Source organism: Balaenoptera acutorostrata, chromosome 3, assembly GCF_949987535.1.
Source record: "Balaenoptera acutorostrata chromosome 3, mBalAcu1.1, whole genome shotgun sequence".
In the NCBI taxonomy this organism is placed as follows: Eukaryota; Metazoa; Chordata; class Mammalia; order Artiodactyla; family Balaenopteridae; genus Balaenoptera; species Balaenoptera acutorostrata.
Window position 1 is genome coordinate 167,030,327 of NC_080066.1, and position 18,850 is coordinate 167,049,176.

Here is an 18,850-nt window from a genome sequence, read left to right on the forward strand (position 1 = left end):
TGGTAGCACCATTGCAGAAGTGATCACATTGTAACATAGTTTCCTTTCCCTTGCCCGTCTGTCTTTCCAGTGGATGAGAAACTCCTCAAGGACAGAGATTTGCCTTCTTCACTGGAATCCAGTTGGCCCCATAGTTGGCTCTCAATAAATATTGGTTGAGCAAATGAATAATCATGTGTGATCAAAACAAACAAGTTTGAGGAATTATATGGCAGGGTTCTAGGAAGAGAAAACGCATAGGCAAAATTTCAGCAATTGAAAAATCACGGTCAATAGTTCAGAGGAGAAAGGTTAATTTCAGAAAGCGAAGATACACAGGGGAACAGAGCCATGAGAGAGTGATAGGGGTTCTGGAGTGCTCAGAGGAGGATGTAAACTCTATGTTGTGTATTCTATGGCTGATGGGGAGTCACCAAAGATCGGGGGTCAGAAAGTGACGGAACAAAAGTGGTCTTTTAGGATAACTAATTATATGGCCACGGGCAGCTTCCCTGGAAGTAGGACGTGGGTGGAGGCAGGCAGCCATGTACGGACCCTGAGAGTGGCTCTAGGGATTGGCTTGGTCAGTGGTAGAGGCAGGACTTGCTGAGATTTCATAACCGTCTCTTCCATTCAAGCCTCAGAATCCTCCAGGGTCCTGACCCCCTGAGAAATCTTTGTTCTTTTTCTAGCTCCCATCTGCTTGGATTCCCAGGTCTGATGGGCTTTTCTCCCTTGGCTGCCCAAGCAGCACATCTTATCTGGTGCAAGGATAACTGGGAAGCCGTGCCAGGTACGCTGGGGGCAGTAGCAGTGGTCAAGAGATGAAGGGGCTGAACCGAGGCAGAGGCCGTGGGGACGGAGCGGAGGGGCCAAGTTTAAGAACAATTTCTGAGGCAGAATCTATAGAATTCGGTGAATGAATGTAGAGCAGGCGGGAAGAGGGTGTTAAGGATAATGTTGAGGTTTCTGGCTGCTGATTATGGGAATATAGAAAGAAGAGGTTTAGAGCAGGAGGATAAATAATTCAGATTGGGGCATATGGATGTTGTATTTGAGGTGACAGCAAAATATCCAGGGTCGAGTGGTCCAGGAGCTTATTGGAGACAGAGATTTGGAATTCTGGAGGGAGCTGGGTGCTGGTTATGGATTATTGGTGATCATTCTAAGGCACAGACGTGGATGTGATCACCTAGAGAGAGCGCAAGTGGAAAGAAAAGAGAAAAAAGCCCATGATAGAATACCAGCATCAGGAAGCAGGCAGAAGAGGAGCCAGGGAGAGAAAGTGGGAAGGACTGGCCAGAACGGTAGGAAGAAAACCAGAAGCAAGTAGAGCTCCAGGAAAGCAGGTGTTCCCAGAAAATGAGGCAGCAGTGTCACACAGCACAGGGCGTAGAGTGAGCCGTGGGGGACTCGTTAGTGCATTAGTGAGAGAGATCAGGGGGAGTCAGGGTGAGGAAGGCATGGGAGGAAGGAAGGTGGACACTGTGGCCCCCTCTTTGCAGCTGTGTGGTGGGATGATCACCTTCCTTCTAGAGTAACAAGTCTGCAGACAACTGAACGCACGGGGATTCGACAGGAAAGGCAGGGGGAGACGCCTTTCACTGAGACCTCCACTCCCACCTCTTCAATCCACCCTGCTCTCATCTGACACCCAAGCATTTGTTCCTGGGCTTAGTTGCTCAAAGTAAGTGTAAGTGGGAAGCTTAATGATCTCTCTGCCTTCTTGTTTTGTTAAGAAATGAGCCCACTTCCATGTTTAACTTGTTGGGAGAATAATGTGAAAGACTTGCATTCCTGGTTTTCATCAGTGGAAGTTCATATTTTCTCAATCTCTTAAGGAATCAATTCTTTGCTCTTTTAGACAAAATGATCCAATCTCACATTGAAAGTTTCTTATTGCCAAGTTCAATGTCATCAAGAAGAGTCAGTGGATGAATTACAAGTATGCACCACAATGCGATTTCTGCAAGACAAACGGAGAGACTGAATAAGGAAGATGAACGGAATATTGAAACTGTTTCTTCTCTATTTAAAACAACAACAAAAATGATGTCTTCTCTGTCACTATGAAGGTTTATTTTGTTTTATGTTTTGTTTTTGCCCAGAACTCTAGTGTCTTACATTCTTTAGTGTCATTTAAAAAAAAAAAGAGAGACTACCCTGTCTACAGTACCAGAAACATGGGTACAATACATGCCTCATTTTATCCATACAGAAATGTATCTGAGATTAAATTTGCTTACATTTCTGGTTGATTCGCTTAGCACCAGCAGCCAAGGTAACTAGTTAAATCCCCCATGGGAGCAACTGGCTTATTCCATGACCACAAATGGCCCTGTACCTAAGTGTGTGTTATTATAAGGACTCTGGTGACAGAGTGAGGGATCAGTGCAAACCCAGTGCTGCGGCTTGAAAAACAATGGTTGGTTGGCTCAACTGGTATCCACTAGGGAGACTGGGGGCAGGGCCCTCGCGTCAGTCAACAGAGGCTGAGTCTGGATGGTCTAAGCAGAAAGGGCATTTATGCTCAGCATGGCAGGTGGCCCACAGAAATCCTCAGGTGGGCTGGAGGTGGGATCAGCAACGAGGTGATGGAGGCTGGTTCAAAGCCTGCAGTTTGGCTGCAGCCTGGCCTGGCGGTGACCCTGCTATGGACCCCAAAGTTGCTGCACTGTGCCCTGGAGGCCGCCACCACCGCTATGGCTGCAGAATTCTGCACCATCCCGCTCCTTGGTATCGTCAGTTGCAGGGGGAGACTAGGTCATGCCCCTCCCCTCCCAACTGCAGGAAAGGCTGGGAAGTCTGTCTCCGGCACTTCCAGGGGACTTTCCGGTCTTTAGCGGGAGGTGGCTTTGACTCCCGAGGTTGGGGATTCCCCCAAGCACAGGAAGGAGGTCACATCCTGGGCAACTAAAAACAGTGACAAGTGTCATTCTTGCACTTGAGAACCGGGACCATGTCTTCATCTACTCTATGGGTCCAGACCCAGCCCAATGCCCTGCACATAGTAGGTGCCAACAGCACTTTCAATTATGAGATGCTTTGCCAACATATGTGCAGGAGAGAGTCACCCTTCACGGATTCCTAATAGCCTAGAGAGCTGGGCAACCTGATGGCATATATATCTTCACATTTTAAAGCAGTGGCTCTTCTCCTGAACCTGTTGTAATGTGGCCACAGGATATTCACATTCTTTCATGGGACCTACGTCAAAGCCGTGAACAAAACTCACCATCCGCCTGTGGCTAACCTCCTTCTGACCCCCATGAGTATCTCACAATGTGCATGGTACAAGAAATAAGGAAATAAAAGTATGTAAAGCCTCTGGTCTCCTTTAAGTGAGAGAGAGAAAAGATCTCAGCATTTTAAGATGAACATCTCAAAAACTGTGCTCAGGGTGGCAAGCAGTATAATCTACGGTGTTATTTGACAAGATTGTTCTTCATAGTCACTGCCTACTGGAAGGGAAAGCGTGGAGCTGGTTGACTGGCAAGTCATCCATTTTCTGTGAAATAAGGGAAGCACTGGGGACTTAAATGGTAAAGTTATCAAATATCTTACATCTGAACAGCTACCTTAAAATGACTTCCACGCAGGCAGCGTTTTTTTCCTGACCGTAATGTTTGCAGTTTTAACGTACAGTATGGTGTGCCTTGCAGACACTGGAAACTCAAGGAATTTCTCTTGGTGGTGGTAACAGCTAGAGATAACATTAAATTGCCTCTCCTTTTGGTAACGAAAGAACTTGGCATGTTTTTGAACCCTAAGGAGATATTTTACTATAGTATACTAAAAGTATAGGTGAAGTATTAGACCTATGTGTGACTGTTACTGATTTTGATGCATTTTAATAACATTACTGTTGTTGTCAGATGAGCATTTGTCGCAAAGAAAGAAAGAGTTCCAGTATACCACGCACCCAGCTTCCTGGAATGTCAATATTGTAAATAACCATGATACATTTATCAAAACTAAGACACTGAATATGGTATAAGCTGTCAACTCAACTACAGACTTCATTTGGATTCCCGCACCATTTCTTGTCAATGAGAGACTTCAGTGCTAATTTGAGATAAAGGCTAAAGGTTCCAACACAGCTAGAGAACTACATTAATTCAGAGGGACTGGCATTAGATAGAGAGATGGTTTCGAAATATACCATTTTATGTGCCAAAAATAAATATGTTTTAAATTTTGGCCCCCAATATCTTGCACTCATGATCTGATTTCATCCTCCTCGGAAACCAAGGAGGGGGCTTGGTGGATACTATCATATCCTCTTTACAACTAGGACAGTGGGATTTAGGATTCCAAGCCACGTGTGCAAGAGAGCTCAGGTGGGAAGTGGCAGGGCCGTGGTGTGGAATAAGGCCTCTCTGATTCCAAAGCCCATGACCGTGACCGTCACCACTGCAGTACAGACTGAAGGGCATTCATCACAGGCGTGATACAGATACTGCCTCTCAATCAGAGTGTTCCCTGGGACCCACCTTCCAAAGGTCATCTGGATCAACTGTGGCGGGTGACCCCGAGGTGGGAGGTTGTTCTGTGATGCTGACACGTGACTGTAAAGTGAATGGGGTTTTCTGTGATGTGTGGAGTTGGCGCAACCCTCTTCGCCCCAACCCTGTCTGCTCTAACGAACAGGGTCCTTCCTGCTCGGGGTGAGTGGGGGCTGCCCTCCTGCTGGCCTGCTCTCCAGGAGGAGCAGGGTGCAAACATCCCGGGGAGCCTTTGGTTTTTCTTTCCTGGGTGTTTCAAGGCTTAATTAACGTGCGTAAAGTGATCTGAAATGAGGGGATAAAAAGAGCCGGGGAACTGCAGAGTGTCGATGATTACCTGAGGCGAGACAGCTGAAAGAGCGAGGCCCAGGGAGACAAAGCGGGTCTGGGGAGACACCGAGAGTCTTCAGCTCGGAAGCCAGCTGGTTGGCCTGGAGCCAGGCCGGCCCCTTTCTGGCAGCGCTCTGCTCAGGAGTCAGACCCCGGGATAAATCACTCCACAAGGGCTGAGCCAGAGCTGAGGGAAATGGGTCTGAGGACACGAATTGCAGCCAATTCTGTTAACTGGTCCTACAGAGAAGGGGATGCCACCCGCCCATCACTACTGCCAACGCAGGACCACCTGCAAATTACCGGATTTGGTCAATAAAGGAGGAAATGTGATAAATATCAAAGACATGAATGAAGCAAAGTGAGGTTTGTTCATTCCTTTCGACAAGCATGGCTTCACAGTAGTGATTTAGTGCTGTCACCTGTGGGAGGCATTAAATCCTTAGAAAGTGGTGGGTAAAGATAATGAAGTCTGAGTCACGTGCTAGTGCACAGTCTCTTTGTGTTAGTAGAAGGGTGACACCATTGGTTTCATGGAGGATGTTAAGGTTTGTGACCTCATAGGGCAAAGGCAGGTGGCATTTCACTGCAATTTAAAGCATCCAAAGAGGGAAGTGGAAAATCTGCCTTTCAATATCACCTGATATCACCTGTATCTAGAAAGTTAGCGCTATGACGTAATTTCCAATTGAGTGAGGATTTCTGTGCATCTCTGTGTGTATCTAAACGGTGGCTATCTATACAGCCTCTTCTAAACTGTTTATGATGATAGAGGGGGGAAAGGTCTGTTTGGAGAATCCAAAGTTTATTTTATGCTTTCATCATGTTTTTATGTCCTGCTTGGGTTAATAGTTGGGCTGTGACCCATCTCCTGAGCCCACAAACTGAGGATGTGGCTGCAGGCAGCACCCTACAGCTTGGAAACCAGAGCAGAAGGAAGCCCACTTCCCCTGGCTTCAGTTAGAAAATTCCAGAAGACTCTGATCAGCCTGGCATGAGGGCAAGGGCCCAGTCTGGGGCTAATCGTACAGTCAGAGAATGATGGTCACACTATAAGATGCCTGCTCCCATTCAACACCAGGACCATCTAGTGAAGTGGAAAATCCCCAAAAGGAGAGCCAAGTAGCCACCCCCACTTATGTCGACTCCAACTGAGCCGTTAAAGAGGCCAGAAGATGCTCTTGTCCCCAGCCTGCCGCAAGGGGACTTCTCAATGCTCAGGACCCACCATAGTCTTCCAGTTTGTTCTTTTCTGGACATTGCACTTCTGACTGATTCCTCCTGGCATTGTGTCTATGTGATACCTTTGGTATGTGACATCACATATCACCCATGGGTCACAGAAGGGTCATCTGGAGCTACCAATGATGGCTTCCTGCAGGTCTGCATCAATTCTTGCCTGAGCTAGTATAATAATATCTTCCTTATGAGTCTCCCTGCCTTTGTCTTGCTCCCTTGTAAATCATTCTCCTTACAGGTTCTAGAATGATTGAGTCCCTTTCAAAACTGTGATTGTGAATTTTATGTACCAACTTAACTGGGCCATGAGGTACCTAGGTATTTGGTCAGATATCTGGTTACTTCAGTGGTGGTGTTTTGGGTGAGATTAATATTTGACTCAGCAGACTGAATAAAGCAGATTGCCCTCCCTAACATGGGTGGGCCTCATATAATCAGTTGAAGGCCTGAATAGGACAAAAGGGTTGAGTAAGGAGAACCTCCTCCTGCCTGACTGCCTTGAACTGGGACATCAGTTCTTTCCTGCCGTCAGACTCCAACTGAGACATCTGCACTTCCTGGGTCTTGAGCCTGCCATTGTTCAGACCGAGACCACACTAATGATTCTCCTTGCTGACTGCAGATCTTGGGACTTAGCCTCTATTATCATGTGAGCCAATGCCTTACAAAAACTGCTTTCTATATATCTTCACATCCTATTGGTTCTGTTTCTCTGAAGTATCCTGGCTGATACAAATACTTTCTTATTTACTAACTTCATTCATTCATTCATTTAAAAAAAAATCATTGAGCACCTCCTGTGGGCCAGACACTGTTTTGTGTTCTTGGAAATTATCACTGAATAACACAGATTCCTGGCCTTGTGGAACTTTTATTCGTATGGGGGTTGGTGGTGGAGGGAGACAAACAATGAATAATAAGTAAATTAGTAAGGGGTAAGTACAAGGGAAGAAGGAAAAAAGTACAGCAGGATGGGGAGGCTCAAGAGACGTTGAGAAGGGGACATTTGAGCAAAGGCTTAAGGGAGATAAATGTGTTTGCCATGTGCAAGTCAAGATAAAGTGTAAACCTGGGTGGTCACTGGCCCTTGCCTGCATCTCCAGTGGGACCTACAGGCACTTCCTCACTGGAAACCTTTGTTTTAGCCTCATTGCTCTCCATGCAGCTCTCTGACCTGCCTGGCTTTCTCATCCCTCCATGCCCTTGCCCACACCTAGGATGTCTCCTCCGTGAAGTCCTTCTTCTCCCCACACTTGCTCACATCTTAACCTCTACTTGTCCCTGAAGACTCAACTTCATGGTTTCTACCAAGGGTGCCCAGCATAGTGACTTGTTGACCCTCTTTTGGTGTCCTACAGACTTGTATTTGAGCTGTTATTCTGCCCCTAAATATCTGTGCAATTTGGGGCAAGTTTGTTCATCTGTAAAATGGGAATAAAAATAGTACCCTGCTTATAAGGGACTAGAAATGAGAAAATGCAGGTAAAATGACTCAGTGACTCTTAGTTGCTATTATTATTGTTCTTCCTTTCCCCCTCTTCCTCCTCATGCCCCTCCTCCCCTCTTCCTCTTCTCTCTGTTCACCTAGAGAGGCCGGGGCCAGCCCTTCCCCCACCCCATAGTCTTTCAAGCAGCCTCCCTTCTCAGCCATCACCCTGGCCCCTGGCTCCACACCCAGGCTGGCTGTCTTGCTTTCCTCACTCACAGCCATCTCCCGCCTCTCATCATCCTTGCCCAGACCACATTCTGGCTTCAGATTCAGGTTTTTTCCTGGCTTCCCAGAGCTGCTTGATCCCTTGCTGGGATGTCTTGATGTCTTGACCATGAAACCCCCTGTTTTAGTTCCCTGTAAAAAAGCCCTAGACCTGCTGGATCAGACCTAGCCCCTGCTCGGGAAGGGAGGCAGTGGGGTTTCTGTAGTAGGGAAACAAAACCACTTCAAATGTTTACCACGAAGAATTTTTTTTAAATACACTTTTTAAAAGTAACAGTTTTAAATTTACAGAAAAATTGAGAAGATAGTACAGAGAGTTCCCACCTACCTCACACCTACTTTCCCCTATTACGAACATCTTATACGTTAATGTATGGTACATTTGTTATAATCAAGGAACCAATATTGATAGAGTACTACCAGCTAAAATCCATACTTGATTAAGTTTCCTTAGTTTTTACCTGATGTCCTTTTTCTGTCCCAGGATCCCATCCAGCACACCACAATACATTTAATTGTCATGTCTCCTTAAAGCTCCTCTTTGCTGTAATAGTTTCTCAGCATTTCCTGTTTTTTTTTAAAAATTAATTAATTAATTAATTTATGGCTGTGTTGTGTCTTCGTTTCTGTGCGAGGGCTTTCTCTAGTTGTGGCAAGCGGGGGCCACTCTTCATTGCGGTGTGTGGGACTCTCACTATCGCGGCCTCTGTTATTGTGGAGCACAGGCTCCAGACGCGCAGGCTCAGTAACTGTGGCTCACGGGCCCAGTTGCTCCGTGGCATGTGGGATCTTCCCGGACCAGGGCTCGAACCCGTGTCCCCTGCATTGGCAGGCAGATTCTCAACCACTGTGCCACCAGGGAAGCCCCCATTTCCTGGTTTTTAATGACCTTGATACTTTTGAGGGGTACTGCTCAGGTATTTTGTAAGTTGCCCTTCCACTGGGATTTGCTGATGTGCACAGAAGGAATTTAATGCAGGGGATTGCTCCACAGATGATGGAGGATGTGAGATGCAAACAGAGGAAGGTGAAGTTACCCAGCAACTAATTTTAGCAGAAAGCCATTAATATCACTAAGCTGGAGAGTTAACAGGAAGTGACGGTGTTACCTGAGCCAAGGGCTGGGGTCACCTGGCAGAAGCCTCAGCTAGATGCAGTCATGGCTGGAGATGCTGTCACAGGCAAGAGGGAGGTGAAGAAATTCTCTGGCCTCTCCTTTCCTCCCACCCTCCTCTTTCCCTCCAATGCCTCTCATGGGCCATATCCAGCTATTAGCCAACCGATCCAGGATTCTGTAAACCTTGGCCTGCACGAGTCAGCTCCTAGCAAAACAGAGCAGAGGCAAGGCTGAGAATGGCTCTAAAGTCAAACTGGCCCAGGACTGGAACCACTGGTGTTTGAACACACAGTCCCTGTAACATGGTTTTACTGCAGTACTTCCACCACCGCTCTGCAACTGTTGGCCTGTCTGAGGGCTCCGTATAATGCATTATTTAGTTTTTATACCCAGAGCCTAGAACAGTACCTTGCTTACATTAAACATGAAAACATTAGGTTTTCAAAGTTTGAGGTGTACAGAATGAATGAATGAATGAATGAATGATGGTTTCTTCTGACCAGTCCCTCTTCTGGTGCACTCTTGCTTTGAGGAATTGCTCACCACCAGCTCTTCTTTTCAGCTTCTCATCACCTTCTATTGGTGCTAAGATGACTTTCAGCCTAGCATTTACAACATTTGAAGGCCACAGTGGATGGTGTGATTATAATTAGACCAGTTTTCAACAAAGGAATCACATGAATTCACCACGTAAGTTTTGCATTAATCCTTCCAAGTGGTTCCCCAGGAAGGTCGTCCACATCTTTTGAGGACACTGCCACGCCCAGACTCTTCCTTATGAGCTGCCCACGAAAAGGAATGAATCATTTTTAAGAATCAGATATTTCTGTCTTTTCAGTTAAACGTCACCCAGCCCTCACCTGGCCGGTATTTAGCTGGTTTGGGACACATCATCAGAGAAGTTACATTTCCTCTCGGCAGAGGAGAAGAGGAAGTGGAATGCCACAAACAGAACTGACTGGTGACTTTCCCAGGGGTGCAGGAGGGCTGAGAAGTAACGCCTCGATTGTCACCAGGTCTGGGCACGGATGCCCTGGATCTCATGAACAGGCCACCAGGTATCTGAAACTTTTGAGGTTTTAGGCTTCTTGTGGACTTTCAGTGCTGAGTCTGCACATAGAAAACCAAGTTCCACTTGAGAAAAACCTCTCTCCTCCATGTGTCAAGTGGAGTCAGTTTCCAGTCTCTGATAAAGAATAAAAAGGTGTATAGGTGACAGGGACATTGCTTAGCCCCAGAGTTTCAAGTTTTCAGTCTGCCAGGGTGCCCCGGACAGCCACAGGACAGAAGTCCGACCAGCCAGCTTTCTCATTTAGCAGAGACTAAAACTTTTGCAACTAGCCTCTTATTTCCAGTCTGGTAAATCGCTGCTCTAAAACAGGTAAGAAATGATGACTACAGGAACATAACTGAGTTTTTGTTTTGGATACTTCATTTTCCATAGTATTTGTAGAGAAACAGTTGGGAGGCCAGGTGGGCACTTGAAAAAGCAGGAGTCTGTTGGAGATGTTGCAATCTGAGTTGGGGATCCCAGCTGCTCTGGGGACCAGCTGTGTGATTTTGGACAAGTCACTGTACCCTTCGGGACCTTCACTTTCTCGTTTGAAAATCGGGGATTATAGTGTCTGTTTTATCACAGAAGTATGGTAAAGATCACATGAGATGTCTGTGCGAGGGCTTTGAAGATCGACAAGTGTAACATACTACAACTGGTTCTTTGCGTGGACATCAGGCAGCAGGAAAGGTGCCTTTGATGTTTAATTAATACTAAAAATCTTCCATTACATTTATTTAGCTATAATTGGGAAGGAGGAGGGCAAGAGTAATTTTCAAAGGGACTTTTTGAGCTCCGAAAATAGAACTCAGAAAACACACATTTGATTTTCCTTTTGGTGTCAAACCACAGCGCCATTGTTATTAGCAGTTTTACAGAATTGTGACCTTCAAACTTGGTGATATCAAAGACTGAAAGAAAGCTCCCAGTCTTGAAGCCTTTCAAACAGGCTTTTCAAACTAAAGCACTTTTATTTTGAATTAAGAGCTAATAGAATTGTCCTCTTAAATGAGCACTTGCAAGTTTAAAAGTTGCCTTCCAGGTGGGCTGTAGTAAACGAATGTGCTGAGAGGGCGCTGAAAGCCCTTTTGGGGGCAACTGAGGGGAACCTCTTCATGTAACCCACTTTCCGCAGTTAGAGAAATCTAGAACTTACATTTCCCCTAATTGTACATAAGCTGATTTGTGTATATATCTAGGGTCATAATTTACTTTCAGTTTACTGAATTTGTGAATTTTTGCCTTTGTTTTAACTTGTAATTCAGTTTTCTCCATGAAGCACACCATATGCCACCATTAATTCTTGCTCGTTGATTTCTTAGGAGATACATGAGTGCATATTCTGATGCAATTTTTGAGGTCTTTTGAAAATCAAATGACTACGTGTTTTGCCATATGGGCCTTTGTTATTTAAAATAGCATATGATAAAGTAAGAGAAAGCAAAATGCAGAAGGACGTGTTAGGAAAAAAAAAATCATTGGAAAACTGTTTAAAACATCGTTTTAAACACACAATTTTCAACCTTTTTTTTCGCGGGGGCGCCGTTATATCTTCGAAACCTATCATTACTGATCCCGCACTCTCTCTTACCGTCTGTGAATGTACAATATCACAAGTGCACCGGGCGAACCTACGGAAACCAGTTACTGCCCTACGCTTTACACTGGGGCTACAGATGTTAATATCCGCCTTCAATGAGTTCAGTTGTCGCCAATGTTTTTCTTTTAACATCTTAGGCCGGGATTTGACATTAAGCTCCAGCTCATCCGCACCTACCGTGTCTGATTTTGAAAGGGAACGACGGGGTTTTCGGTTTTCCCGGGGAACCACGGTGCTCGCGAGCCGCCTGCCGTAAGTGCGGGCTGCAGACCTGGCCGCCGGCGGGCGCGCGGCGCGCACTAGGACCCAGCAGGGCTCCGGGCCCGGGTGGGAGCCGCGCCGCCGACCCCGGGCGGGCGCCGGGGCTGGAGCCGGGGTTCCGGCCGCGATCGGCTGCAGCTCTGCCGGGAGACGGCGCGACCCGGCGGCGGGGCCACCCGCGAGTCCAGCGCCGCCGCAGCCCCCCAATGCGGCCGCAAGAAGCAGCAGGGGGGGCAGGCGATCGAAGGTAACGAAAATGGGGCTCATTTCCTGCCTCCTGACCTTCTGCTCTGGTTCAGCATTGTCACGAGAAGCCCTCACAGTTCAGGCTGCTGCATTTTGGGGCACCCTTTGATTTTTTAAGGTGTCCGCCCCCGTATTTCCACCTGGTTTCAGATTGATTTATAGCATGCAGTCCGAATGGGAGAGATTCAGGGCTGGCAAGTTGCATATTTTCATTAGTTTTGTCTCAAAAGTAAGTTCATTAAAAAAAAAAAAGTTTCTCAGGAATTTGTGGATAGTAGTTTAAAAATTTTTTTTTAAAATAGCAGACAAATGGATAATTTTTAAAAATTATGAAATAATTGATGTAATTCTGTTAATTACTTCCTAGGTCTTTACTTTTGTGGGCTCCCCAGGCATTACTTTTATTTTCAAGGAACTAACGTGTTAAATGTGGAGTTTGGCTCGGGCAGAGTTTACAGCATTGCTGTCGCAAGTGTTTTGCTATCAATTATAAACAGTGTCAAATCTGTGGGCAGTTTAAACCTCTTTTCAAATACTGTAACTGGTTATCCTGATATGACATATACAGATGAGAGTTTCCTTTGAGGGCAGTCAGTATATTTCTCTTTTTGGAGAAACCTGGTTTTGAGGAGAAAACCATGATTACTGGCTGGGGAGGCTGAAGAGACTATTTTTCATGCTTTGTTTATACTCTCGGATTTGACATTTGGGAAAGGGAAACACAGTCTTTCTTGGCAGCTTTTAATGGAGGGATTATTAATTTATTTAATTTATTAGTTTCAGTTGGTTGGGCTCGGGGAGCCCTCTGTCACAGGATATGCTTAAGGTGACACATTTGCCAGCAGTTGGGACACATGATTTGCACATGTAAAATGTGCTTCAGCCGAAAGGTCTGGTCTGCTGGGAGCTCCCATGTGGAGCTGTTGTGGGCAGGGTGCGGCTGGCTCATTGAGGAAAAAGGGAATCATTTTCCTTAGCTAAGGAGACATCCTGTTATATTCCTTTTGTTCCCTGTTTTTCATTGATCGCCAGCGCTGCCTTAGAGAGGGGAGAGCAGCTCAGAGAGCTCGGAAGACTGCACAAATGACTCCAGCCCACTCTGCTCTCACACTGATTGGTCAGTTCAGTGAAGACTTAGGGAAACAGTCACCCAAAACCTTCTTTGAACATCATGCTGTAATTTCAGAGTAGCCTTCTCGTGCCCAGATTTCTGCAAGGCTGATTTTTAATTTGGGTGCAGTTTGCTTGAGATACCTTTGTGTTTAATTTTTTGTTGTTGCTTCTATCCAAAGAAAGTAGGCCATTCTGGTGACAAATTTCTTTGCAGACATCAGCTTTTATAGACATATCACTTTACAATACGTTCTCAATGGTTTCTGCTTGGGAGTTATAGAATGCAAAGTTGTTCAACTTAGAATAATTTTTCCTGTTTTTTTTTTTTTTTTGATCTGAAGACTTAAATATCACTGTCAGCAGACGGTGCTTAACTGTATCTTTATTTTGATAATGTAAGTGTCTTGTGCCTTATTAGCATGTATCATGCACTAAATTTAAGTCTGTTAACAGTGAAAGAAAAAGGCCACGAAGAGCCAACAATCAAAATCAGCTTGCACACTGTTATAAGAAATTGTGGCATCTGGTTTGAGGAGAATGCATTTCAAGTTAAAAAAAAAAAGGGGCATTCTTCACCTTAAAAGAATGAGTTGGTAAATATTGTGAAATGTTCTACTTAAGAGGAAAAATATAAGGCCGGTGGACAACTCCATTTGAGCCTTAAAACACCCTAATTAAAGAAGCACCGTCCCAGAAGTTGTTAAATGTATAAACACTTTTCTGATTGGCTTAAAAATTTAGACACAGGAAGTGGATGGTATCTAACAACCGATGAGTAGAGACATGGTTGTCATGGAAACTGAGACGAGTTACCCCCTCCAACACACGTACACTACCATAACCACCATTTAAAAAACAAAAAAACAAAACCTGCATGTCATCACAGATGCCTGGAGAACATGTTGCCTTCTGTAAGCTTTCCCACAGCATCTGTTGAAACCTGAGACCGTGCCTGTCAAATCAAGGTCATTTTACAACAACAACCAAAAATGCAGTCTCCTGGATTTCGTAACTGTATTTTTACTGAAAAGATGTGAGGAAAAGGGCTTAAAGCAAGGATGAGCACGCGTGCTTAGTTTGCATTTTGCTACCTCGGAGTTGCGCCAGGGAAGGCTAAGAAGAATGTATTTGATCACTTAATTGTGGAAGCGAACTGATTTGTATGTCTACTGTTAGAACAACACTCTTTGTGGAGCTGTAAAGACTAGGCTGTTACCTGTGGCTGAAGAGTCATTTGGGGACGGTATAATGAAGAGTTTCTGTTTGCAAGAGGCTTCTAACTTGAACTGTTGCAATTGAATTTGAAGAACTGTGGCATTTTGGAGCTTTGCTCTAAGGCTGCCTGTACAGGATAGATGAAGACTCTGTCTGGTGCTTTGGGAAGTATAAGGAAGGGTGTTCTTAGTAGCGAAGCAGGGAAAGGATAATCCTAAACAGAAATAAGGGCTCTTTCAAAACTGCAATTATTATTATTTTGGTTAACTTAGAAAAGTTTCCTCTTCTTCTGTGGATGGAGAAGAGTGCTTTAGTTTTTAGGATAATTGAGAGGTTCCCCAACTCAAGGTTGCAAATATTTTCAATATCTTGGTAGTGGTTTTAGTGAGGAGAGTAAAGAAAGAAAAGTTTGGAGATCTCCCCCTTTCACTTTGCTAAGCGAAAAATAACTGAGGAGGCTAAATTTTGAATTTGAGGATCAACATTGAAGCTTGTAAATATAAAACCGGTGCATTTCTTTTATTTTTCTAATCTTGTCAATGGTAGTCTTTAAATTTGAAGTGCTTGATATTCATTTAGAAATTTCCTTCTTACAATCGTGCTGACTTATAGCATGGTATTGCTTAATCTTAACTGAAAATGGTCAATTTTACATCTCACTTAACTAACACTTTGGTCTTTTTAAAAAGCAGAAAATTTCCCTTGTTTTCATCAACTAATTGCATGGTGGCAGGGGAGAGGAGGTGGAAAGAATCCTAACTATACTGTAATATTTATTTAATATCCTGCATCTATGCCATAGGAAATACAGACGTTAGAAGCAATATAGCATCATTGGGGTGATTTAGCATGTACTTCATGATCCCGTCTTGTCAAATATTTAACTGATTGAGATTTGGTGAAAAAGGTTAAGCTTAGTGGCACAACTGTTCTCTTTTAGCAAAGGATTTCCTGTAGGGAGCTTTCTTATCTTTCAACTATGTTCATTGGCAGGAAACATGTCAGTTGCTTGTTTTTACAAACTGAAGGAAATGAATGGGATTTGTTAGTTTCTAGAATCTGCCTTCATGCTCCATTGTCTGTCAAATAGTTTGCTCAGAACAGTTCATTTTTAAATGGACTTTTGAGGAGTACAATTAAATTACTCCAAATCTTTGGCTTTTCTGTTCATTTATTTTTGACTCTGAGATTAGAAACATTGGTCATTATACTGCTATATACAACTTATTTGACCAACACACATTAACAAGATGTTCAATAAAATTCCAATTCATTTTCAGTTGTCAGATATATAGACATTGACTGAAGTTGGCGTTTTTTGACGATGATGCCAGATTTCTAATAATTAGCCCAGAATACCAACCAAATGCCAGTTTTGTGGAGAGGTAAAGGGAAAGAGGCAGCTTCATTCTTCTCTTGGCTTGTAACAGTAAAATCCATAAAGATTAAATGTCAGGTGTATGCCTCCTTTGCTGATGGAGTGGGGGAGAGTTGGAATTTGGGGAGGGGCTATAGCTAAAGCCAGGCTGGAGTCCGTATGAGAAAAACGAATCATAACCTTGAAAACATTTATTGTGCAAAACTCTGGATTACTTTTTGAATATTATAAATAAATATATTTAATAGTTTCAATTCATGTATGTTTCAAATTTTGGAAGAGGAAACAGGGTGAGGTTCTTTAAAGGAAAATAGGTACAGAAACCTCCGTTTGAAGGGAACAGCCTGGGGAGGGGGTTAAGAGAGCCTAAGAGAGGGCACCATTTGTTGTGATGGTTTTCACACATTTTTGAAGACATCATTTTGGTTTTACATTTAGCACCAAATGGAGTCTTATGCAGGACCCTAATATATGAGTGGGATAAAAACAGAGCTGCTCTGGGGGAACCGAGAGCCAGGAACCCAGAATCTGCTCTTTTCTCCTGGGCTGTGCCTGGGGCACACCCTAGGACCTGTGAACTGTTTGAAAACCACTGCTTTTAAAGTGCCCCAAATATTCTCTAAGGAAGACCCCGAGGGAATTGCTTGCAGAGTCCTGGAACTTCTGAGCTGAAGAGAGAACTTTTGCCTTGACAATTTAAGAGGGCACTTGCGCGCAGAGGAGGAAAAAGGAATGGCAGACAATGGGCTCTAATAAGCCATTCTGTATATAGCGCTAGGTTGGACTGGCTATAAGTATGAAAGAGCCCTGGTTCCATCTGTAATAAGGGAAGGGGAAAGGACTTTTTTTTTACATCTTTATTGGAGTATAATTGCTTTACAGTGGTGTGTTAGTTTCTGCTTTATAACAAAGTGAATCAGCTATACATATATGTATATCCCCAGGAAAGGACGTTTTTAAAGGGCCCCCTTTCCTCATAAGTTACAGGAACATCATGTGGAGGTGTTTGAGATTAGTCGGTTATCATTGTCCTGGAATGTGTGGATTTATTCTAGTACCACCTCAGGATCTGTTACATCACTGTTACTCTATCTGTCAGTGAAAATTATTTCATATTAAGTGTCATTCATGAAATGAAAGTTTGCCAAGCTATATAATCTGCTTGGCAGACGCGGTAGTGTTTTGAGTGTTGAGTAAAATGATAACACATGGATGATATTTGAATATCATCAAACATATTCAGATTATCTCTTCTATTCTGAGATTTACTGAAATGGCAGTATTGGGATTGAGTTCAGTTCCCCTTTTTTACATCCCAGAGGCCATAAATATTAAGATTTCTAGGGGTGGCGGACAGAGGGATCCCCTTCACTTCCACTCCTAATTTTCACAGCCCCTTGATTCACATATGCTCGGTTACAGAAAAAAGGAGCAAGCAGCAGAGACTTCACGCAAACGGTATCATTAGCATTGTGCTTCTTAGGGTCACAGCAAACCTCCTTGCATTGTTTCTTGGAGGCTACACAGTTGGGGAGTTTATAGAAGTAGAAAGGACAGCCCCCTGTCTGCATGCTCCTATTACTTCCACTGTGCTTGCCATGTTTCTAGTACCTGTGTGGGTCAGAGATGGCGATTAAAATAATCAATATTCTGGGAAGCCACAGATCTTCCAACAATTTGTGCCGGCACTTTTTCTTTTTTTAAAGAAAATATTTCCTCTAGAAAGATAAAACTAGTATAAGCACAAAATAGTTGGCCGTGGTAGTGGATGAAAATGACTGTGGTTAACTTTTGTTTGTTGAATTGGGTTGAATAAAGCTTTTCATGTTCAGGCTGTTTAAAGCGATCTTATTCCTCCTCCCACCTGCATTTCAAAGAAGAATGAGTGTGTGCAGCCATAGAAAACCAATGGAGCTGTTCCAAGGCGTATTCATCATAATAGACCAGTGACTCTCCTTGAGTGAGCATTTATACTCCGATGTTCTTGGGGACTTTGCTTTGGAACTCAAGGATGCTGTCCAGTTACCAGGACCTTGCTGAAGTTGTTAATGGAGGACTCCAAATATTACACAGAGTGTCTCCGCTACCTTTGCAGATGTCGCTTTCTTAAGATTCAGACAGTAGCAAGTCCTGCTGGAAGAGGTGATTTTAGAATATTATACAAGGTTAGATTTTAGATAACCTCAGATTTCTCTTTAAAGTCTGAAATGTCCTAATTCGGCAAACTTAACATTTTTGCAGCCTGTAAAATGAAAACAGTTACCATTTAATGACTAGTTAATAAGGTCTCTAAATTAAGACAGTCATATTGTGTCATGGAATTGGATTTAGCATTTAGAATGGTCTCTCGGAAAAGAAATAAGTTGCTCATGGTAAGTTTGGCAATATTGGGTAATATAGAAAAATCACATCAAACTGATAAGGGGTTTTCATTTATCAGGTGCTGCCCCTATTAATTATTATAATAATCTAGTATTAATATAACATTACTACTACTACTAATAAATAATGATAATATGCAGTAATGATAATATGCAGTAATGTCCCTTCACAGATGAAGAAACTGAGGTAACTATGTTTCCAGGCCGCACACTCTTTGGTACAACTAGTTCTCACCCTCAGGCCCCCTGACTCCAAGTTCCAGTCGTTTTCCGTCCCACTGGCTACCTTACAACTGCTCCTCTGTTTCTGTTCCAGGGTTGATAACTCCCCCGTCTATGCTTGAAATGGAGTCTCCTCCTGGGAAAAATTGCAAGGGGTGGGAAAAATATTGTGATTTTGGCAAGAAGTAGGGTTTTGCTTCTTGACATTCTGTATTCCCATGTTTGACCATTAGTGATGGGAGGAACCTTTTAGTTCCCTGGTCAGAGCTTACCTTCCTTAATTTATCTTCATCTTTTCTTTCTTTGAATGAATTGTTTTAATTAATTAATTTTTGGCTGCATTGGGTCTTCGTTGCTGTGCGTGGGCTTTCTCTAATTGCGGCGAGCGGGGGCTACTCTTTGCTGCAGTGCGTGGGCTTTGTCATTGTGGTGGCTTCTCTTGTTGCAGAGCACGGGCTCTAGGCACACAGGCTCAGTAGTTGTGGCGCACAGGCTT

At 43.9% G+C, this 18,850-nt stretch overlaps 1 protein-coding gene across 23 annotated transcripts in view; it reads left to right on the top strand.

The window, feature by feature from the left end:
• Window positions 1-11,879: 11,879 nt before the first annotated feature.
• LOC130707493 (forkhead box protein N3-like) overlaps window positions 11,880-18,850 on the top strand; it is a 336,087-nt gene continuing 329,116 nt past the window's right edge. For all 23 annotated transcript variants that reach the window (XM_057542186.1, XM_057542190.1, XM_057542176.1 and 20 more), the window contains exon 1: window positions 11,880-12,046. The gene's annotated coding sequence lies outside the window, so the exon portion shown is untranslated. The remainder of the gene's footprint in view (window positions 12,047-18,850) is intronic.